At 38.7% G+C, this 24,868-nt stretch overlaps 1 protein-coding gene across 1 annotated transcript in view; it reads right to left on the bottom strand.

Moving 5' to 3' along the window:
* The window catches only part of TRHDE (thyrotropin releasing hormone degrading enzyme), a 374,398-nt gene that overhangs the window by 316,440 nt on the left and 33,090 nt on the right, over positions 1-24,868 (bottom strand). The gene's annotated exons all lie outside the window — the stretch shown is intronic.

The raw sequence follows: 24,868 nt of genomic DNA on the forward strand, positions 1-24,868 counted from the left end.
TCGATTTTCCTTAAAAAGTTCCATCTGCTTGCTTTTAAAAACATAACACAACACCCATTTCAAAGACTCCGTGGGAAAGGTATTGCATTATCAACATGGAGGATAAAAATGGGTTCAAGGCATTCAGTATCATTTTAGTAATTCTTTGATTTCCCATGTTTTGTCCTAGATATATCAAAGTCACATTTCCAGATCAAGTTGAATTTTTCTGTAGCCTAAATCTGGCTTTAAAATTGCTGAGTTTATTGTCAACTTTAAAATTAAAGACTGATCTATCTAAAGTGGATGAACTCTACCAACACTGTTCTCCAATTAATATTCAAAAGAACGTACATTTAGCAGTCCAATAATGCCCTCTTGTTGGTTAATCATAGTAGACAATGTACAATAATTATTGATTTTCTTAACTGTCTCCTAATCAGTTGACTGTGAGCTGGGAAGCATGTAGGATAACCCATGTCTAGAAAAAGACAAGAGAATATGGTGAACGCTCCATAAATGTGTTTGTGATGGAATGAACAAGAACCTTACAAAGCTTACAAGAAACTATTTTTCCTATCTCATTAGAGACAGTTTTGATAACATCAGAGAAATGGGACCAAATAAATGGGGATACCAGGTGGCTAAGTTATTACTCAGGAGCTTATGCGATTTAGCTGTTAAATAAACTAGATATTATAGTATTAGCCAGAATAAATAATAAACTATTTTCTCATAGAGGATTATGTCAATTAAGAGAATGCCTTGAAAACTGACTGTATGGCAAAGTTAGCAGCAAACAAAGTTTTCCTCACTGTAAAATTTCCTCACTCTATGTAAAGTTAAATATTGTCATGTTAAACCATTTCAGCAAAATTTTTTCTAGTGCATATGTAGTATAGTTTCTCTCTAAAACAGAACATGGTGGAAACGTACTAAAATGTCAGAGGTATCTAGAGTAAAAATGATCTATATGCTTCCCGCTCAAGGCCCCCAAATCATAAAAACACAAATTGCTTTCCTATTTTATCTCCCTAAGATCGTGATGAATTAAGTCATCAATAATTCAAAGGTACATGTAAGATTATCTCTTTTATCTTTAGGCATATGCACAAGCATTTAAAAGAGAAACCAACAGAAAGTGTGTGAATGCTATTTAGAAAAAGAATATAGATCAAATTTAAATTTGAACCATTCAATTGTAGAAGGTGACCTACCGCAAAAAAGAAATTCCAAATTAGGCAATTACTTATAATGTGTCTGTAATGCCCAGCTTCTGTCTTTACTATCCCTGAACACCTAACCCATCCCATCATGCCAGCCTTTGTAGAAATCTAATGTTAGTATGTGTCAGTACACAGCAAAATGAAAGGACACACATGCTAGCATCAAACTCAAAATGGAGTTTTGGGGGGTCTCAGATTTCAATATTTTGGCCTTGGTCAATATAATTTATAACCTGACATTGTTTAAAGCTGGTAAGCCAGGTTTTTCCCTCTGATACTCCTGGGCCATTTACAATGCACGTCAGGATGCAAAACCGGAGGGACTGGCCTTGATCAGGTAAGAGCCAAGCAAGGACAATTACTAAAACTGGGCTGCTTGCCCTGCACACACTCCCAGTGAGAAAATGGAGGGGAAAACATGTAGATGAGACACAAGTGGCAAAAAGAAATCTGAGTAGAAAAAAATCCCAAAACAATCTTCTGAAAGTCAAAGCTAGTTCGTTTGTATTTATGGTCTGATATGTAATCAAATGGCTTAGGTGTTAATTTTATGTTATGTCTTTTTATTTTCTTGTAAAATTAATCCCATAAAAGAGAACAACTGCTAAGAGCTAGCTTCATCTGGGATTTAAGAAGCTTCAAAAGAAAAAAAAAAAAAAACATGTAAGTCTGCAAAAACAGGAAAAAAATCATTCCTAAAATGATCTATAGCATCTCTTAATTGTGGCCTCAGAGCAGTTTTCTCCATTGACAATGTCATTCTGAATATTGTGTTGAAATATGAAAAGAAATTTCTATAGTCAGTTTGGTGATTCAGTGTGTTCTACTAGATGACCCATTAAGTCATCATGATTTCCCAAATACGAACATTTTTAGAACATCATGAATCCAACTTAAGTACTTTCATCAGGAGGACTTAATGAGGTGAGAGAAAAATGTTCATTCATTCATTCATTCTCCCAACCAATACTTATCAACTTGAGAAATCTACACCAGACTTCTATGACTGCCCAACCCACAGGTCTCAACACTATGCCCCATTTTTCTCTGTATCCCCTAATATTCATTAAGGAGATATAAAAAAGGGCTCTCCCACTCAGACTTCATGCTCACTAATTTGAGCTCCTGCTCTGTGCTCCTCCTTCTCAATAGACACGTCAGCTCAAACCATTTTGTGAAACAACCTCCAGTTGGTAGAAAATATGAGTGAGATAAAAGTCCTCGAGAAGTACAAAAACAAAAAAATCAAAATCTGGCAATAGACTATCTTTTTCTCTAGTTTATAAATGTATGCTTAAACAAAACTTAGAATCACAAAATCAAAGAACTTTAAAGCTTGTAGGGATAGAAGCAGAAATGGTGATAGAGAGACAGATAATAATCTAGCCCAGAAGATTCCAAATAGGGGTCCTGAGGTTGCTCTGGCTCCTTCCCAATATATTCCCAATATATCCCAATATTCATTATTCAAGTCAAAATGAGAAAGATCAGAGTAACGCAGCAAGTTTTCACAAAGTTTAATTTGTTCAATAGGAAGAATTATTTGTTATTCTGAGAGTGTAGTTCTAACTGGAGTGACGTTAAATAGACTTTCTTTGATGGGATGATGGCAATAGTGATGGTGGTTTGCTGGAGGAAGGGTGACCTGTGTTTATCTGGCAGACTAAAACTTGGCAAACCTATGCCAATCTATAGTATTTGTTCCTTAATTTTTCTGTTCTGTGAATTCCCTCAGCTTACATTTTGATCTAACCCAAACACTTTATTTTAAAGAGGAAGCATGGTGAGGTAAACTAGAACAAAGTCACGTGGACTAAGTATGTACCATGATGGGAGAGGGGATTAGTCTCGTTTCACAACAAATCAGTACCATTTGTCTTTGAACTGTCTTGGTGTCCTTTAAAAATAAAACAATTTAAAAATAAAAATAAAACAATAAAAAAGACCATTTTCCTTATGAACATGCAACCACTGGCAGTTAAAAAGAAAGCAGAGACTCTTCCAAATGTTCTCATTGTTCTGTTGTCTCTATGTTCTAATTGCTTGTTAAGAATGCCAGCTACTTGGAGGACTGGATTGATGACTGCTTTGAGTGGTCTACAAGAATAAGACTTGTCCCCCCAATAAACAGACAACTTCCTTGACTGAATACACCACATCAAGTGCTTGGTTTATAGTCCCATAAACCAAGAATCAAATTTTGTGTAGAAGTAAAGTGAACTGCACAACACATAGTTATCCAGTTAATTCAAGCAAAAAGCCCCAAGCCTGCTATTAAAAAAAGGAACTGGCTGGCTGTATTGTCAATTTCACTAAATAATTCCTCATTTTAAAGTAATGAAAATCATCCTTATAATAGAAAGGTTTCACTGCGTTGCTTAAACACAGAGACTTGGCTCTGTAATCATTGATTAAAATCTTCGAAAGGCTGAAAAAAATGAAAACAATTTCCAGGTAAAGGAAATGGTAAAAGACTTCTGATAAAAGAATAGTATTCTCTTCTTTCCTAACCTTTATTTCCGCCCCCCCCCCCCGGGGGGTTGGAAATCCCTTATTTTGTTGACATTGTTGCTATTTGTTATATGTGTATAGCTTCTTCACTCCCAAAGCATCAAATTTTGGAGACAATAGCAAAATCATCAGTGTGGTTTTTCTTTACAAAATGCTGTTTGGTAAACAGAAGTGTTCATTTGTTTTACTGGCTATCTTTCTTTAGATTTCTTCTTTCTGGGATTTGAATAAATGTGTAAAAGTTATAAATCTCTGAAGATGAAATCAAAATCTCTTTGGTATGCCGAGCTTTAAAATACATGAAGAATTGTTAAGAGAAAAAAAAGTGGTATGTGAGAACAACACTGGAGGGTGCAGGCTTATACTGAAAAAACTAACATTTAATTTAGAATTAATCTTTTTCTACACATAACCCTGTTATGTCGACAGAACAAATAATAAGACGTGTTTGGTTTTGGTTTTTGTTTTTTTGTTTTTTTTCAGGTTAAAAATATAGAGCAAATGACTATGGGCAATGTTTTATGCCAAACAAGTTCCACTGAGTTTTGTTTTGTTTTTCTCTTTTAATTCTTTTTTCATTTTGTTTCAAACAATTTGCTGCTTTTTTGTGCTACCCCTGAGAGGAATATTTTAGCTCAAAAGCTTCCAATTGATGATCGATGCCTCAGAAGCACAATTCACCATACATTTACCATTATTATGACCAGTGTTTTCTGAAATGTCAAGTCATACCGAAGGTCTACAAAGAAGTTTATGACAGAAAGATGAAAGAACATCACTTACATATAGTCACTCGTTGAGGAGTTTCAGAAAATAACACTAAAGATGGTGTACGAGGCCTTCTGATACAAAAATCTAGAGACGTAAGTGATGGTCCGCAAAAATCCACAGTGGGGGGAAATATTCCCCTCTCTCAGGAAGAAGTCATCCTCAATATAAAACTGTGAATTATGGGAGTGCCTGGGTGGCTCAGGGGGTTAAAGCCTCTGCCTTCAGCTCAGGTCATGATCCCAGGGTCCTGGGATGGAGCGGCACATCGGGCTCTCTGCTCAGCATGGAGCCTGCTTCCTCCTCTCTCTCTCTGCCTGCCTCTCTGCCTACTTGTGATCTCTGTCTGTCAAATCTGCCTACTTGTGATCTCTGTCTGTCAAATAAATAAATAAAATCTTTAAAAGAAAAAAATCATGATTTATGCAGTTAAATTCTACCCCATCCTTGACTCTTATTTTTTTGGCAGATCCGCTTCACTTTTAACCATGGGGTTAAAACCATGGGGCACAGTTCCCACATAGCCACTGAACTTCCCTGCCTAATTCGGGAGCCTTTCTATGATGACCAATCTGGACCACAGGAATATTCAGCTCATATCTGACTTTTCACCCAAAGTTTCCCACACTTACTTCCATTGCATAGACATCTTAGGATGTCTTTATTTCTACAGGTGTGTTGGGAAAGGCATTCTCATGCATGCAGTCTTGAGCCCGGACTTGGCTGCATAAGAATGGGCTTCAGCCTGGAGCACTCTTTAACAGGAAAGAAGGTGCCCTCCCAGCTTGCAATGGGCTTATCACCTTGCTTGGGACTATCTACCCTTGTTTCAGACTCAATGTGTGCTAGCTCCTTTGTTCTGCTTAAGCATGTGCTTCATAGGGTACCTTGCCAGCCCCGATGCTCTATGTGCGTGTTCTCTGTGGGCAGGAGAGAGGGTCCCTCTGCTGCAGGCATGAAAGGGGTCAATGACCCTCCATTTGCTGCTGGCAACCACCCACTGGCCAGTGTGGGCTCGTGCACACCACTGGAGCTAGTCCTGCTCAGTCTCTTCTCCACATGAGTAAAAGAATTGCTCAATCAGTGCCTGTGCTGGGCTTTCCTTGGCAACTCCCTAAGATGCATTCGGCATAAGTGCCGACTACCAGAAATCAGACTTCTAGTCCTGGTAACAGGCAAACAGATGCCATGTGATCAACAATGTGAAAGACTCATCTCTCCTTTCCTGTAAACCTGCCCCATCACCAGCACTCTTACCTCCTTCATGAAGCCTTTTCTACATTCACGGGGACAGTATGTAACAATCGAGGCCATGGCATCGGGGAGACCCAGGTTCTGGTCTTGGCTTTGATGTACTCACTTATTTGTCTGTCATTTAACCCCTCTGTGCCTCAGAGGTCTCTAAGCAGAGACGCCCCCCTATTGGTTTTAAACAGATAAAACAAACACAAAGTATTCAGTAGGTTTTCACTAACCAGGACTCAGGCTGATTACTCCAGGTTCAATACTCAGTATGCTCATACCCTTTGGTTCTGTGGAGGAGAAACATGCCCGGGAAGAAATGACCAGCAGCCTGGTTGCAGGAAGGGCAGGAGTGTGAAAGAGCGGCCCTTTCAGGGGTGTGACCTTGCAAGCAAAGCTGTAGGAAGGACAAATCGGGAGAAGGATGGCAAGGACACGGTGGGCCTTTTCTGGAAACTCATACAACACTCATTACCAAGGGTTTGAAATCTTATTTTGGGAGAACACATTCTTATTTTCCTAGAACAGGACAAAATGGAGAGGGGGTTATATGTGGTTAATCTGAAAAATACTGCTCCCCACCAGGTGATTCTAATGAGCCACTGCCAGCCACATCTCTACCGTCCACATCCAGATTGAAACACACTGCTCAAAAGGATCTAATTTATGCTTAATTATACATCATTTCATATTTGCTTACTGTTTCAATTTTAGTGTGTTATTCCAAATTGGTTGTGACCTTCTTAATTATAAGCACTCTTTTCATTATTTTAGTGATGAGAAAATGGAGTCCAAACAGAGTAAAAATAGTTTGTCCAATTTCATACAGCTAATCAGTGATAGGGCTAGCACAAGAACCCAGGTGGGTTAGGGTCTCAGCCAGTATTTATGCCCCCTTCTATCTATGTTATATGACACATGAGCAGGCATATCTCTACGAAAAATTCATTTATAATTTCTTATGTAGCTACTGAATTTGGCAGAGACATCTTTCAATATTAAAGTAGTATTTACAAGTGTGTGTACCTATTGAAAAAAAATAGTTAATTATCTCATTATTTTCACATCCGGTCTACTCAGAGTAGTTATTTGCAGTACTTATTTGCAGTACTTATGTTCTGGGATGTTGCTGCAAACACTGATTTAACGAATACTGAATCACTGCTCCTAGGAAAATACAGGGTTCGGTTCCTGAAAGCCTCTGGTCACATCCTCTTCAACCGATCAATACAGAACCATTTCATATGCCCGTTTCTGTTTAAAGACAACTTATTTACTATACACTGTTCATTCATTAACACTGAACAGCACAGTCGTGCTGTAACTCATGCCTACACAAAGCTCATCCAGCTCATGTGCTTTCTCCATGAGGCACGGCACAGCCTTCCTGCACTTGGGAACCCTAAGTAGCATTTCAGCACTATGCTTAGGGGCTATTTTAAACAGGGAAATCACCAACGAAAGGCCTAGAAGTGCAAGGAAAGAAAAGAAATGACACTAAAATCACCACGAAAAGGACACTTGTCTACAGCAGGAGAGCTGAAACAAGTGGGCAAAATGTTGCCTTATTTGACCTCAGCTGGGCACATTGCCATCAGGTGACCCAAATTTTTCACCATTCTGCACATGTCTGAGCATGACCGTAAATGTGCCACGCGTATTGACTTTGAGGCTACAAATAAATTTCAGCAAGTGGGCAAATACGCAAACATGGAATCTGCAAATAATGAGGACTGACTGTATTTATATATAATCTAGGTAATTAAATTGCATCCTACTTTCTTCCTGATATTTCCTCATACTTTTCTTCCTGATATTTATGTAGAGAATACCATAATCAAGTGAACAGCCAACAGTTTCTTTGGTGTCTGTGGAAAATAGCCTCCAGAACTACCATATATATATATGGTATATATGTTATATATATATATACACACATACACACACACACACACACGCGCGCGGGCACACACACACATACATTATGTTGTCAACATAATGTTATATATATAACATTATGTTGTCAACAACTAGGCAGAAAATACCAATGCTAAGCAAAATTTTACATTATTTACAAATAATCATCTATAAATACTGCTACTTTTATATTTTACATCCATATTAGCTTTGCGTTTTAATGATGCCTTTAAAATGCATTCACATTAAAGAGTGCTTTTTAGAAACAAAACAATATATTTAGAACACAATGTATAGATTTTAATGAATACGTACCAGAGAAAAAGTTTTGTTATACTTGGTAAAATAGATCCAGGCATTTGTAAAAACAACTTACAAATGTATCCTTTCTTGAGCCTATGTGGCCTCAAACACAAGGTGAATTTTGAAAACAGTTTCCAGAGCAGATATCATGAACTAGTAGGCCAAAGGTTGAATACAATATTCAGTTTTCCCTGAACAATGTTACACAGTGTATTTCTTTAGAATTTGAACTAATTACTAGAGTTATAAATCAGGAGAACTTTCACAAAATTTAATTTTTCTGTATTCTCTTGAAAAAAAGTCATCTGTGAACACAAGCTCCCATTCCTGTGTGGAAACCATTAGCAAGGACTCAATAATGGTTGCTCCGGCTCAGGGCACATCCCCTCTCCTGCTGGCCTGTTTCTGCCACATCCTATTAACCCTCCCACTCTGGCTGAGTGTCAGTTGCATTTTTCCTACTGTAAAATTAAGGTACAGGTTCACTATGTCTCTTACTAATGCCTCATCAAAAAGATGAAAGATTTGAAATAGATGAAAGAGATGAAAAATTGCTGAGAATAACAATATATTTTTTTCTCTCCCTCTGTTCATTCGTAGTGGCATTTGAGTTGGTGACTTCTGTTCTAAAGCTAAGGTAGATACTCTTCAGATGAAGTTAAAATATACTCCTCATAGCATCAATGCCTGAAGAGCAATCATGCTTATACCTCTTTACAGTTTACAGAGGCTCATGTCTTCCCTAATTTAATCTGCAATAAAGATAAGGTAGGGAGAGCAGATATTTTCATGCTCACTCTACTAAGAAATCCAAAGCCCACAGAGATTAAGCAGTTTGTCCAAGGCCACACAGCTAGGAACAAACTAAGAAATCTGATTTCAACTGCAGAACTTTTCCTAATGCACTATGCATAGAAGCAAGAGGGCTGACCCATATTTTATCACATATTGTACTTTTTTTAGTATGACTTTGCCATCAAGGTAAAAACTCTGGAGTGATAGAAATTAAGGTATTTCTTTTATATTCCACAAAGAAGAGCCAACTTCACTTGAATAAAAACATTTTTGTCCAGATCGTTCCATTAATGCTACTAAAAATATATGATTTTCGGTACGTGTGTGCATGCCCCAGTGCACATCTATACTCCTCATTCCAAACAAGAACTGGAGCCATTTACCACTACAAGACTAGAACAATTGAAAAAATGATGTTTAAGGGGAAATAAAAATAGGAGAGAGAAAATAAAACTAGACGTATGGTTAATACATGAGCACACATTGTAATAATCGGAAGCTTCATTCAAGACCATATATTTTACTCTGAGCTTCCCAGTGATCAGAGCACAGAAGGAAACATCCTCAGCCACCCAATTCCACATGTCAAGGAAGGAAATATATACTATTGTTGTCTCAAAGAGATTTTTTCCCCAGAGTCCTCATAAATTCCCCTGTGCAATGTGAAGACTCTGATTCTCCAATATATTAAAACAGTGAATAAAAGAGTAAACCCTAGTTCCCTTGGTTGTTTCTTATAATATTTCTCAATACAGGCTGATGGCATAATACCAAATCACAGGTCAGTAAATGCAGTCAGTAAAAGGGTTACCCAGCAAATCTGATGGCCAGATTAATAAAAGCAAATGGATGACAGATGATACATACATATATACATACATACATATATAGGTCAGTGACATATAACACATCTAATAAACCGTCTATAAACTGTACACCTTTCAGGCATTCTATACATACACTTTTTCCCATCCAAGCTTTTGATTAAGTATCGTGCAGAAAAGAGTTCAAGGTTAAAAATCTCTGACAAGATCTTGGCACAGAAAAATTTCACGTTGTTGATTAAAGACAAATCCATAACTTTCGACAGTCCACTGAGGTGAGTCTAGGTTTGATACTGCATACAAAATAACTGAAGCCCTTTCCCACAGTCCTACAGACGGGAGCCATGGGAGCCACGGAGGGCAAGGTCAGTGACACTTATTTTCTCACCTAGACAGCTGGCCCCTCTATGAGAGATCAGAAAGTGCCAAAGGCTATGGAGGTTGACCTCTCCCCTGAGCTTCAGTCCTGTATCATCAGCAGCCTACTGAACATTTCCATCTGGCTCTAATGTCTGCTTCTCAATGTGCTCTTCTGCTCTTGTATTCCCAGTCTCTAGTGCGGAACTCACTTCCTACCCATTCATCCAAACCAGAAGCAAATGGAAACTGTCTCATTTCCTCTCCTTCCCTTCAACCCATTACTGGTGAAAAAGAGCTCCCAGGGTTAGCGCTCACCAGCTGCACCCCCCCCCCATGCCTGCCTCCATTGCACAGGTTCAAGAGAGAACCATCTATCACATGCATTCCTGGACAGTACTCCTAATGAATTCCTCCATCTCTTCTTCTTCATGTCTATTTTCCCCTCTGATGGAATTATCTTGCCAAAATACCACTCCTCTGCTTTTTACTACTACTACTACTACTACTACTACTACTACTACTACTACCACTACTACTACTACTACTACTACTACTAGAATTTATTGAGACTTTACCACATGCAAGGCACTGTCTTAAGTATTTTACATATATCATCGCCTACATTCTGTTTTTTAGTTTCAGTTTAATTAATGCATAATTGATACATAATATTGTAAGCAACTTAAAGTGCATGTCACAGTACTTTGATGTACGTATACTTTTTAAAAAAGATTTATTTATTTATTTTAGAGAGAGAGAGCATGAATGGGAGGGGCAGATAGAGAGGGAGAGAATCTCAGACTCCCCGCTGACTCCATGGGAAGCTCGAAGGTGGGGTTGCACACAGGGCTCAAGGGGGGCCCCACGTAGGTCTTCATATAGGCCTCCACATGGGGCTCGATCTCATGACCATGAGATCAAAACCTGATCCAAAACCAAGAATCACATGCCTAACCAACTGCACAACCCAGGCGCCCCTGATGTACATATAGTTTATAAAAGGATTCCCCCATCTAGTTCATGAACCCATCCATCTCCTCACGTATTTATTTGTGTGTGTGTGTGGTGGGAACATTTAAGTTCTACTTTCTTAGCAAATTTCAATTATGCAATACAGTGTACAGTGTTATCAACCATCATCACCATGTTTTACAGTAGCTCCTCAGACTCCATTCATCTTACACTGGAGTCTGCCCTCTTTTACCAACCTCTCCCTATTTCCCCCAACCTCCTACACCCCTAGCAACCACTTTCTACTTTCTGTGTCTATGGGTTTAACTGCACATATAAGTAATATTGTACAGTATTTGTCTTTCTCTGGCTTATTTCACTTAGCATAAAGCCCTTAAGTTCCATCCATGTTGTCTGAAATGGCGGGACTTCTTTTCCCATATACAGTAACTAGAATTCCACAGTATGTATATGTCACATCTCATTTATCTATTTATCTGTTGATAGACACTTAGGTTGTTTCCATATCTTGGCTTTTGTTAATAATGGTGCAGCGAACATGGCAAGTACAGATGTCTCTCTGATCACCTGTTTTCTTTGTATATATACCCAGAACTGGGATGGCTACATGATGTGGTAGTTCTATTTTTTTTTAAAGATTTTATTTATTTGAGAGAGATCACAAGTAGGCAGAGAGGCAGGCAGAGAGAGAGGAGGAAGCAGGCTCCCCGCGGAGCAGAGAGCCCAATGCGGGGCTCAATCCCTGGACTCTGAGATCATGACCTGAGCCAAAGGCAGAGGCTTTAACCCACTGAACCACCCATGTGCCCTGGTTGCTCTATTTTTAATTTTTTGATGAACCTCCATATTGTTCTGCCTAGTGGCTGCATCTCGTTTGCATTCCCACCAACAGTGCACAGGGTTCCCTTTTCTCCACATCCTCGCCAACATTTGTCCTCTCTGGTCTTTTTGAACAAAGCCATTTCTTCCCATAGGTGTGAGGTGCTATTTCATCATGCTTTGATTTGCATTTCCCTGTGGTTAGTGGTAATGAGCATCTTTTCAGGTACCTGTGAGCTATATGTCTGTCTTCTTTGGGAAAATGTCTAGTCAATTCCTCTGCCATTTATTAATCAGATTGTTCGGTGTTTGCTACTGAGTTGTAGGAGTTCCTTACATATTTTGGATATTAATCCTTTACCAAATACATGGTTTACAAATGTTTTCTCATATTAGGTGGGCTGCCTTTTCATTTTGTTGATGATGTCCTTGGCTATTCAGAAGCTTTTTCAATTGATGTGGTCCCATTTGTTTATTTTTACTTTTGTTACGTTTCCTTTTGGTGTCAACTCTAAAAAGTCATTGCCAGGACCAATGTTTAGAAGCTTTCCCCCTGTGTTTTCTTGCAGGAGTTTTATGTTTCAGGTCTTACATTCAACCCTTGAATCCATTTTGAATTCATTCTTGGTATGGTGTTAGAAAGGAGGCCAGTTTCATTCTTTTTCACGTAGCTGTCCAGTATTCCCAGCACCATTTATTGAACAGACTATCCCTTCCTCCTTATATACTCTCTGTCATAAATACACCTCTCTTATCATAAATTAATTGACCATATACATGTGGGTTTATTTCAGCATTCTCTATTCTGTTCCATTTATCTGTATGTGTTTTTACGCTGATACTATATTGTTTTGAATACTATAGCTCTGTTACATAGTTTGAAATAAGGACGTGTGATGCCTCCAGCTTTGTTCTTCTTTCTCAAGATTGCTTTGGCTATTCAGGGTCTTCTTTGTTTCCACACAATTTCTAGGATTCTATCTCTATAAAATATGCCATTGGAATTTCAAAGGGATTGTATTGCACATTGCTTTGGGAAGTGTGGGTATTTTAACTATATTCAATTTGCCAATCCACAATCAGGGAATATCTTTCATTTGTTTGTGTCTTCTCCAATTTCTTTCACCAACATCATTCACTTTTAAGTGCATATTGAAATTTCACCACCTAGTTTCACACCACAGGGGCCAGAAAAGATGCTAGCTGTGACTTTAATCTTTTTAAATATATAAAGACTTCTTTAATAACATATGATCTATCCTGGAAAATGTTCCATGTGCACTTGAGAAGAATGTATGTCCTGTGGCTGTTGGATGGGATGTTCTGTAAATATTGGTTAAGACCTTCTGGTCTAATGCATAGTTTAAATCCAATGTTTCCTTATTGATTTTCTGTCCAGATGATCTATCCATTGTGGAAAGCAGGGTAGTAAAATCCCCTACTATTACTGTATTGCTGCCTGCTTCTCCCTTTAAGTATGTTAATATTTGCTTTATATATTTAGGTGATCCTATATTGGGTACTTATCCCCATATATTCTTCATAACTCATCAAAACAGCCCCATCTTCAGTAAGAAATTAAGGCTGGGGCACCTGGGTGACTCAGGGGGTTAAAGAAATTAAGGCACAAGGAAAATAAGTATTTTCAGCTGGGACATAATGGATCCAGGATATGAGAAGGGCCAGACTGAGTTTACATACCACATTACTAACCACTGAGAAACAGAAAAGCAGCCCTTCCAGAAATTGGCCTGAAACTCACAGCTAGGCCATGGGACTTTTCCATTGGTATAAACAATCTCAAAAGAATGCCAATATCAACCAAGTTTATTGTGATGAAACAAGACCAAAACCAAGACCATTTCATAATCTCTTCTATGCCCGCACAAATAAATTCATTGTGTAAATGACAAAAATACCAAACATCCCCGTCTCCAACTAATATGAGGAGCTGCTGCGCCTTTGCCAAATACAGCTGTAAACCTCTCTTTTCTGTCCTTCTTTTAGACAAGATTATTATAGTACTTAATTATATTAATTATGGTACGTAAGTACCATATATGTACCATATATGTACCAATCAGTATAATTATGGTACATAAATTATACTAATTATGGTACATAGAATTACCCCCATTTCCTGGTAGATGCCAATCCAGAATGAACCCCCACTTTTTCGGACCCTCCCAAAACTCACCCAACCATAATCCTGATCCAACAAGTCCTTTCTAACACCTTCTTATTGAGATGCCCCCCGTTGCCCATAGCACAGATTTTCCCTCATTGCAATGAGCAACAAATTCACGTTTTCCAATTACAGATATGTCTCTGGCTAAAGGACACTGGCACCAGAATGCTCTCCTACCTATAATCATGACTTTTCCATGATGAAAAGCCTTTTGATGGCTACACATTCCTGACATGGAAAAACCTGCTCATTAGGAGGAAAACCCAGTCCTCGATCTATGCTTCCTTCTTCAGCCTCACTCCTACCACATCCTTCCTTCTGCCACCCCACTCCAGCCAGCCGCCTTGATGTCTTACGACAGCAACATTCCCAAACATTCCATACTCTTTATATGTCCCTGAACTGCCCTGAGTGCTCTCTGACCATTCCACCCGACAACTCCACCCCTCCTGCAGTCTCTTCTTCACTCCGTAGGCTGCTGCTGGCATTTCCCTCCTATGTGCTGACAGCTCCCATACGGCTCTTAAAATTTTTCTCTACCATATTGAAATTCCCATCTAATCTGTCTGCTTTGCCCACTTGCAGCTTCAGCCTTCACTGGAATACACACTCCAGGCATGCAAATATCATGCCCAAGTAATTTGTAAGAAGATATAGTAGAAGAGGCATGATGATACAGCCTACATCATAGTTCCATTACTTAAAAGATATATTGAAACAGACAACTAATAAACTTGCTCATACTCAGTCTTCTCGTCTATTAAAAAAAAAAACTAGAATGATAATACTTTGTAGACTTGCTCTAAGAATTAAAAATACCTAATATAGTGTCTGAGATTCAATACATTTAATGAATCTAAAAGTACAGAGCACAACAAAATATATAAAAACCCTTATTTTTTATATATATTATGTCCAGATATGTCTAATATATTATAGAGATATAAAAACATCTCTATTTTTTAAAGTTGTTATATCCTACTTCTCGGGAATTTGAGTTTGCATTAAATGCTATCTTGTGAGAGCTACCAAAACACAACCACGTCTACATCAGAACACAGGTCTCTGGTCATTCAGCTATAATCTCTCCTTCAAACCAAAGAGAGACTAGAGCATCACTTAACCTAATACGCTCTCATTTTTTTAACAGATCAATAAATTTTAGTACATTTGGATGATGGAATTTTGCCACATGCATCGACATGAATGAATTTTACACACATATGGATGAATGAAAAGCCAGAAACAACGAGCAAGAATGGATGATCTCATTTACACAAAGTTTTAAAAGACACAAAAACCAATTTATGGTGTTAGAAGTCAGGATAGCTTTTCCTTTGGGAAAGTGGGTGGGGTTAGTTACTGAGAGGGAGCCTCTGAGGGCCTTTATGGGTGTTGCTAATGTTGCCTTTCTTGATCTGGATGGTGGTTACATGGGTGTTTTTACCATATAAAAATTCATCGAGATATAAGCACATGACTTGATCGCTCTTCTGTAGATTTGTTACACTTCGATAAAAATGTTAATTTTTTTAAAGTAGCCCCAAAGATCAGCCATATTCCACATAGCTGCAACTCCCAGTGATACCCGTTCTACAGGAAATGCACTGGTTTTTAAAATGAGAAGGGTGTAGCAGCAGAAGTAACTACCCCAAAGTCATAGAACAAATCCATGACTCAGAACTAAAACCTGCAAGTACTGATTTTCTTGCCAGGCCTCTTGATTTATATGTGTGTATAATGCCATTCCAAGCAAATATATCAGTGTCTTCTCAAGGAAAAAGTTCCTTGGATCTGTGCATTTGGAAGCTGGAATAGAATATATTCGATGAAAAGCTGCTCTTTGGCCACATCCCAGCTCTTACGCTGGCTGCTGGCAGAACATCCCCTGAATCTGTGAAAATGTGCAAATCAAGGCCAGGCCTCAATCTGCAGCTGGTGCAACACATTTCTATTTGAAATGAAATTCAGTTGCGTTCTTTTTTTCCCAGCTAAATTACATATAACGGAGGGGAAAAGAATCGTTACGTACGCATTTAAAGGAACCATAATTCCAAGGCCACACAATGCAATTAAAATGCTGTCGAAAATCAGGCTAGGTGGTAATCATGCTGCACTGCCGTTGCGCCTCTTCCTTCAGTACTGAGAGGCCGGTCAGAGTCAGCCAGGAGTGAGAGGGCAGCCGTCCATCTTTCCAAACCTGCAGGACCCAAGGCCGAACCGCGAGAAGGCCAGGCCCCCTGGCAGCCTCAGACGCCAGCCCGGGGGTTCCTGCTGCCAGCTGAGCTCCCAGCCGCTCAGCAGGACTTATTTGCACATCATCTGCTCAGGTACAGGAAGAAAGTGCACACTGTAATGCCACAGCTATGAGTTCTACTATCCTGCAGCACTTGACTCTTTTAAGTATTTAGATGGCAATAATGCTGGGGCTATGCATAACTAGATGCTGATTAAAAACGCACAAGAAATCACGAGTTACGGCACAGATGGCTGCAGAAAAAAAACATAAAAAGTATATGGACATTATAAAATCCAAACTCCTTGTTCCATAAAATATTGCCACCTTGAGGAACTTGTGTAAGACTTATCAGTTCATTCATTTTTTTTTTTCCTTACAAAATTAGTAGAAAGCAACCCATAAGTCTCACTTGGAAATACTTTCACATCTTACCAGAGACGAAGGTAAAAGTTCATCTTTCTCACATAGATTAGGCAAATGAAAGATCTTAGGTCAAACATGTCAACTTAAAAATAAAAATAAATAAATAAATAAACAAACAAACACGCAGACCATTTTCCCTTAAATGGAACAGAAAGCCTTCTTCGAAAAAGCCATGGGTGAAAACACTCTAAATATACTTTAAGATCCCATCCTAATATAAATTATTGCCTAACTATTTTCAATTATGTAGCACAAAGTTAATCTGGTCAGTTTGCAATGAACACAAGAGTTATATTAACAGGTATCTGTGGTTCAGTGAGTGCAAACTTGCCATCTAACTGCTGAACACTGGTCCTGAACGTAATGTTAAAAAACTAGTTTTAATACAAGCACATATTAATCCCGAATTCCTAGTTCCAGGATTTAGTCAAAGGATCTGAGTCTGGGCGGGGGGAAAAAAAGGCACCATGTCAGAAGCAAAACAAGATCATAGTCACCAGGAATCTCTACTCTTTACAACTCTGCAGTGTTTTTAGGCAGTTGCTACAATTCAGGTAAAAACTTTACCTGCAATTTTTTGTAGGCCAAAGGGTTGAACTCCACAGAACTACCATTTTTCTTTCAGTGACATTCATTTGAAACAGTAGCAGTTTTATGCAAATAAAATTAATTTCATATTCATGTACTGCGTCTACCATAAATGCTGCCATAGTGGATTATGTTTTATAAGGCAAATATTATATATGAACGATTCATTCCCAGTGCATTTAATTTGCAAAATCAACCAAAAATCAGGAGTAACAGATTGCAAGTTTGCAATTTATAAGATTTTTTTTTCTTTCTTTCTTTCTTTTTTTTTTTTTAGGAAAGACCTGGTGCTCTGGTCTTTCATATTCAGCTCACGTGTGATAGAACAGGCTTATATCAAGAATTGGGAAGGGTCTGAAATTTTATCTTCCTTATAGGGAGGGAGGGAGGGGAAAGGGGGAAGCCTCCTTCAAGAGAAAAAAAAATTAAGAAAAGTTTTGCTTCAAGACCTTCAAAAACTAGAGATTTCTTCACATATGTCCAGAGAGATGGAGAAAGAAAAGAGGAGGAAGGGAAATGATAGTGGTGATATACGGGTCACTATTACTTAATAAAATAAAGTGTTTTCTCACTAGCCTAAGAAACTGGTGTGTATTTCATATTATTTTAAGTGGCACAACCTTCAAAAGTTTGCCTAACTGTAATCTTCAAGGAATTTTTTTTAGGCTTGAGAGAATAATATAGCCCAATGAAATCTGGTAAATTCGTGGCCTCCCGGAAAATGTGTTCATCTACTCTGTAAGTGAAATGACGGGAAATAGTCACAGGCTACCGATATTACCTTTTTAACACCCACCACACTGTTACATAATAACCAAAGTATCATTTGTTGTGTTATTTATTTTTTTATTATTTTTAAAACAATGGCTGAGTGCTCTCGGATCATAATTAATTGCAGGTTAGAGAAGGCCTGGTCATTACTTTACAGGAAATGTCTGACCTAAAGGTCATCATATTTATTATAAGTTGGTCTAACCTCCTAAATATAGAAAATAAAAAGCAATTCCTGTTATTTGTTGAACAATTGTACGTAATCATAAAGCTGCTGCACTGTGAACAGTATCAATATATTTAGCCAGTAGATAAATGGAACATAAGGGATAACACTGAAAAGTCATCTTACAGCATTAAAAGCTGCCATATGAGAAATCAGCATGGGCAGGTGCATTGACTATGGCCCTTGAGGACAGACTTGGTTTTGCTAGCTGGGTGACCCTGGACAAGTTCCCTTTCCACCTACTTATCTATATAATGGTGATTTACCTACCTCTCAGGGGGTTTGTGAGGATTAAGTAAAATATATTAAAAGTGCTTGTTGTTTGTGTAGCACAGACTTAACTGTGGGTTCATTTTGCCTCCCTGTCTACCTATACCTATGCTGATCCTACAATCCAGACTTTGAAATTCTTATAATCGTCCTAACAAATGGGAAGAAAAAAAGAATTGTAAGAAAAGACAACTTTCTCCAAGGAATGAACTAAATAATTTGAAGCTATCACAACAGGCAGTTAGGAATGAGTTTCATTCTCCCCCAGATGTTATGAGAAGAGTTTACACTGCCTCCCAACTGACCGCTTTGTGATCAATTTAGTTTTCTCTCGTTGTGCTCCTGGACATCTTCCAAAATGTACAGACTCAACTATGGTACTCTAAACTGGCCAGTGTAATAGGCAAAATACGATTAATTCTGCTTTTATTATCATGATTATCATATAGATTGGCAATAGGTAAAGCAATTTAGTTAGTGTTCCATTAGAGTATCACTCATTTGATGTCAACAGTATTTACTGAGTGGGACGCCTGGGTGACTCAGTCGGTTAGGCGTCTGCCTTAAGCTCAGGTCATGATCCCAGAGTTGTGGGATCAAGTTCCACAATGGGGTCCTTGCTCAGGGAAAAGCCTGCTTCTGCTTCTGCCTGCTGTTCTCCTTGCTTGCACTTTCTCTCTTGCTCTCTCTCTCTCTCAATCTGACAAATAAGTAAATAAAATCTTTAAAAAAAAAAATATCTACCGAGTGGCAGCTGACAAAAATAATCTTTTCCTGGGAACGCCTAGGTGGCTCAGTGGGTTGGGCTGCTGCCTTCAGCTCGGGTCATGATCCCCGGGTCCTGGGATCGAGTACTGCATCGGGCTCCTTGGTTGGCGTGGGGCCTGCTTCTCTCTCTGCCTCTGCCTGCTTGTGTGCTCGCACTCTCTCTCTCTCCCTCTGTCTCTGTCTCTGACAAATAAATAAATAAACAAATAAAGTCTTTGAAAGACAATCTTTCCCTCTCCCTGGATTTCCTACAACTGTTAACATGCTGACCCCATCTATGACAATCACACCTAGGAGCTATTATGTCTTAAATGAAGCTTGCATCTGGGGGCTCATTAGCCCATCTTCATTCAACTACCCATAGCCAGGTACCTAGACCCATACATTCAAACACTCACACATGCCCAGGTGATGAATAAATAAGGGTGTAATTAGTAATGAAGTTCAGTAAGAAGTTTCCAAACCTGTCTTAAAATAGCTAACTGACTTAAACGACATTCTGAAAAGGACAAAACAATTGGAAAAGAAAAAAGACCAGTGGATGCCAGGGACTAGAGGTCAGGGAAAGGGGAATGACCATGAAGAAGCTTAAAAGGAATTTTTGGAAGTGATGGAAATGTTCTATATCTTGATTGTGTTGGTGGTTACATGACTGCATACATTTGTCAAAATCCATAGAATTATATGCCTAAAAAGGATGAATATTACTTTTATAACTTATAGCCCAATAAACCTGACTTTAATAAGAGCCAGCTAATTGGAAAAGGGAAAAGAAAGTCAAGGGGCCCTTAGTGACAACAAATGCTATAATTTATCCTCCAATAATGCTCCATGAAGCTAAAATGCAGAGTTTCACAAATCTTTAAAAGAACTTGCAACATTCTGTACATGAATAAATTCTTGGATTCAATACCATTAAAGGTCAGAATCAACTGAAATTGGTATTGATTAAGCACTGTCAAATTTCAACTCCACATGCTAAGGCAAAAGGGGGAAATGAGATCCATGAGGAGAGCAAAAACTTTATTTTAATTAGGAATTAAAATGGCTGCCTTCTCTCCAATTTATCTTCTTCAGAGCTATAAGTTAAAAATATAATCATATTACTATATAATTAAATTATAATAAAGCCCACAAAACAATTCCAATTCCCAATGCTGCTCTACATTTATATAAACATTTCATTTTTTGAAATTTTCATTTATTACTTTATATAATTCTTATGTAACTGGACACACAATTAATACAACACATTACATGGGAACAATAAGACGTCTTTATTTTGATTAGGATTTCAGAGTTATAGAGCACTGCCACATATATTATCTCCTTCAACTGTCACTAGAGCATATGCAGTCAAGGTTATTAAACCTGTTTTACAAATGAGGTGAGTGAGAAACAACCAGCAATGGTTGGATGGTTTGCCCACAGTCCCAGACTCAAGGCTCTGATTTGGACCTGCGGCTTAAACTCAGGTTTTCTGACTCCTATTCATAATAGCTAGAATTAACCAGTTAGCACATATTAAAGCACTTAATTTGCACAAAGCACTATTAATTGAGTACTATTATTGTCTCCCTTTAGCAATGAGGAAACTGAGTTATAGAGAGGTTAATTGACTTGTCCAAGGTCACACAGCTAGCCAACTGAGGAACTGAAACACAGACACAAGGGCTCCAGATTACATGGTCCAAGACCATGGAATATTGCGTGTCACAGCATCTTCTATTGTTCCTACACTGTGCAGAAGGCCCTCTGTAACCAACACACACTCAACTCATGTTTGTTTCATGGAAACTGAATTAAATTAACAAGTTATAAATTAGAAGGATTGGTGTTTCACTTCTTTTTCTTTTTACAGGGCTTCCTATATGAAAGAGAACATGAAACATTGTCACCCTGTCCTGACTTCTGATGCTGACTTGTCGCCTAAAACATTTAAACTCTGTGGCATATAACACCACCTCCTTGACTATAAGCATTCGATCTCCTGATTTTCCGGTTCTTTCACTCTACACTCTTTGCAACTTCTCCTCAGCTTTGAAAAACTCCATCTTCTACTTCCCTTGCTGCTATATCCTAGCCACACAGCACAACTGAAATAAATAATCACCAGGAGATTGGTTCTACCATGAAGTCCTGACTTCCGAGGTTAAGGAGAGCTTTAGTGCCACTCAGTATGCTTCCTCATACAGGACAACTTCGTCTGCTCCCATTCTCTCACAGCTGCTGTTCCAAAGCCTCCTTAGTGTCCTCGGGTACCCTCTTGCTTCTCTTCTCCATATCTCTCAACACATGAGCTTTCCTGGCGCTCGACAAAAGAAATTGAGCCATCAGATATGAGCTTTTCAACCCTGTCTTGAAGTACAATAATAGAGCTGTTCTCTGCTTTGTCTCATACCACCTCACCTCCACTTTTTGAGAAAAAGCTCTTTTACTTCTTGTTTCGAGTTATTCCCCCAATTACACTTTTCATCCCAGGCCCCCTCGTCTCTTTCAGCTCATTTTCCATCACAGATCTCCACTCTCTTCAGTAGTTTTAAAATCCCCCTCGCCATTGCTTTTTCTACTCAGCACGTAAGCATGCTAAATTTTTTTTTTTAATTTTTAAAAATTCCTCCCTCAATTTGTGTCTGACTACCTCTCTCAGGCTTTCTCCTCAATTGAATTTCTTTCAAGAGTGGATGTTCGCTATCTCCTCTTCTTCTCCTCCTCTTTGCTTCTCAAACCAATGTCAAATGTCTTCTGCCTCAAAACGACTCCGCAAATGCTGGCAGAATTAAAAGCAGAGCGTGCAGGCTGGGGTTGGGGCTGGAGGTGGGGGGAGGGGCATGAGGGAATTCTGGGCCATGACAGAAATGATCTGTCTCTTCATTGTGCCCACAGTTTCACAACTGTCAAAACCCAATGAACTGTACACTTTAAGAGGCTGCCCTTTATCATACACAAATCATGTTGATTACAGTTGATTAAAAAATAAACCCAGTATGACAAGAGTTCTACTGTTAAAGAAAAAAAGAATGAAGAAATGAGCTAAAAGTAAGCCGACTAGCATTATCAAAAACTAAAATAAGATAAATTATGCAACTAGACACTAAATTGAAATGTGAGTTTCCTTTCAGCCTCAGAAAGGAAATGGCATTGGCTTAGAGAAATTTCTTCAATGAGAAATGTATCATGTTGACTTTACAGATGAGATTTTAGATAACAGAACACCTTTAAAAAAAAGTAGAGAAGTGTCATTTAATTGAACGTTATATGTATCACCTCCAATTTTTAAAATATGAAAGCATAACATTGAATTATTACTCAATGAAAGCATTTCTACAGTTACCGTTCTAATCTGGATGGGGCTTGTTACTCTCTGACAATGTAACACACTGCAGGAATAGGTAAGAGTTGGAGAAAAACCGTCTTCCACACATCAGGTACTTTATATATGTCTTCTCATTTTGTCTAACACACATAATAAAAGCTTGTTAGGTTAAAAGAAATTACTTATTTGAAGTGCTTAAATAACACGGCTAATATGTAGAAGAACCAGAAATCACTTCCATTCCAGAATCAACCAACCTTTAAAATCCTCCCTCTGGGGATGCCTGGGGGGCTCAGTTGGTTAAGTGTCTGCCTTCGGCTCAGGTCATGGTCCCAGGGTCCTGGGATCAAGTCCTGCATCAGGCTCCCCCTGCTCGGTGGGGAGCCTGCTTCTTCCTCTGCCTGCCACTCCTCCCCCTGCTTGTGCTTGCTCGACCTCTGACAAATAAGAAAATAAATAAAATCTTTAAAAAAAAAAATCCTCCCTCTATGCCACACACATCCACTATCCAAAGAAGTCCGTTGTCCACATGCCCATTAAACGCTCTCAGATATCAATTATCTAAATAAGTCATTGGCAAATGCTGGGTCACAGGCAATGTGTCCTCATATTCACTGCTGTGTGCATGGTGTCCTAATAGCCTATGGGACAGAAGGAGAAATTAATGTGCTTTGACCACCAAGAGTTGCCCTGCTTGGACAGCCTACTTGTATTGTGTCCCAGTCCTCTCAAATGATGTAAACCCGAGAAGAACCTTCGAGAAAGCAAAAAGTATACAATCAGCCTTGATTCTACTGATGCCTCTAGGCAGTTATTCCTTGAAAACCAAGAGTTCCACACCATATAACAGAGAAGAGACAAGCATGACAAAAAGGGGACCTTCACCATAAAGCATTTGACTTTTAATAAAAACTACATTTTTACAGGTGCACATAAAATGCATTAGCTACAAAATTCATTCACCAAAGTTCAGTGAATTACCTTGTTGGGTGGAATTATTTAGTCTTACCTATTTAGAAAATGGAAAGATTTCAATTTTAGTTTTAGTTGAGCAGATTCGGAGCTGTTCTCTCTGATGACAATGAGCAACTAACTCAGCTGTTCCCTGTGTAACACAGAAACCGTACGGATCTCCTTAGCATAAAACAAACTTGAGAGCATTCCTTGAATTCTCTCATTTTCTCAAAACCCATATCCAATATATCATGAATCCCGGCAGTTCCCTCTTTAAAATATAGCCCAAATTCTACTACGTTTCTACACTCCACTGCCTACACACCGCAGTCACCATGTAGATGGTCCCTTTGCTTCCATCCTTTAATCCACTACCGTATATTCCCAAACTGCAGCAGAGGTATTTTCTAAAACTGTAAGTCTGACATGTCATTCCTCTGCCTGAAACCTTTCAGAGGCCACCTGTGACACTCAGATGAAAATAAACATCCCTCTGATCATCTACAAGATACCACCAACATGCACACACACACGTACATGCAACAGACATCTGACCTCATACTCTCCCATTCTCCTCCTCACCCCAATGCTCTTTTTGAAGCACCTGGAACCCTCCAGGCATCCCCCCCCCACCTCAGTGCCTTGGCATGGTCTGTTCTCTCCACCTAGAATGCCCTTTCCCTAGGTATCCCAGTGCTCACGCCCTCAGTGTAGTTATGTCTACTCAACATGTTCACAGAGCTCTTTCGTAAGCATCCCATTTTAAATAAAATCACAGTCTCTCCTTGCTTTTTCTTTCTCCTTAGCACATATCACCACCTCATATATTATGAATTCTATTTTCTTGTCAATCTCTACCCCCACTGAAATAGAATGTAGGCTCTGTGAAGCTCTGCCCGTTTTATTCACTGTGGGGTCCCCCTAGTACCTAGAACCGTGCTGGGATATGTGAAAATTCCAGTAAATATTTGTTGATGAACATTACAGGATGACTAAAGGAATGAAATTATGACATCTATAGAGAGAAGAAGGCATATCTTGTTGGCTACAGCTGAAATATGTACATTTACTACATCTAATACTGTTGCCAAGTTGTTTAATGTAAATTTAAAACAAATGAGGAATTAGGGCAAAAGTCTGTTTGACGTGATTGAGTACTGGAATTATGTGTATCATAAAAAGGTTTCCTACCCTCCCCAATTTAACAATGCTAGTATTATGCAGATTTTCCAAAAGATTTTCCATTTACTAGGCTGTGATTTACAGAAATAGTATGCTTAATACATCATTACTTTCTTACATGGGATCAAAAACTAATGAGGGAATTAATAAATACTGTCCTCTAGCTTGTTTTCAGTGAAAACTATGGGTATAGGAAACATTTATAAGAAATAGACGTGAATGGGGTG

The sequence above is a fragment of the Meles meles genome, chromosome 7, assembly GCF_922984935.1.
Source record: "Meles meles chromosome 7, mMelMel3.1 paternal haplotype, whole genome shotgun sequence".
Lineage (NCBI taxonomy): Eukaryota > Metazoa > Chordata > Mammalia > Carnivora > Mustelidae > Meles > Meles meles.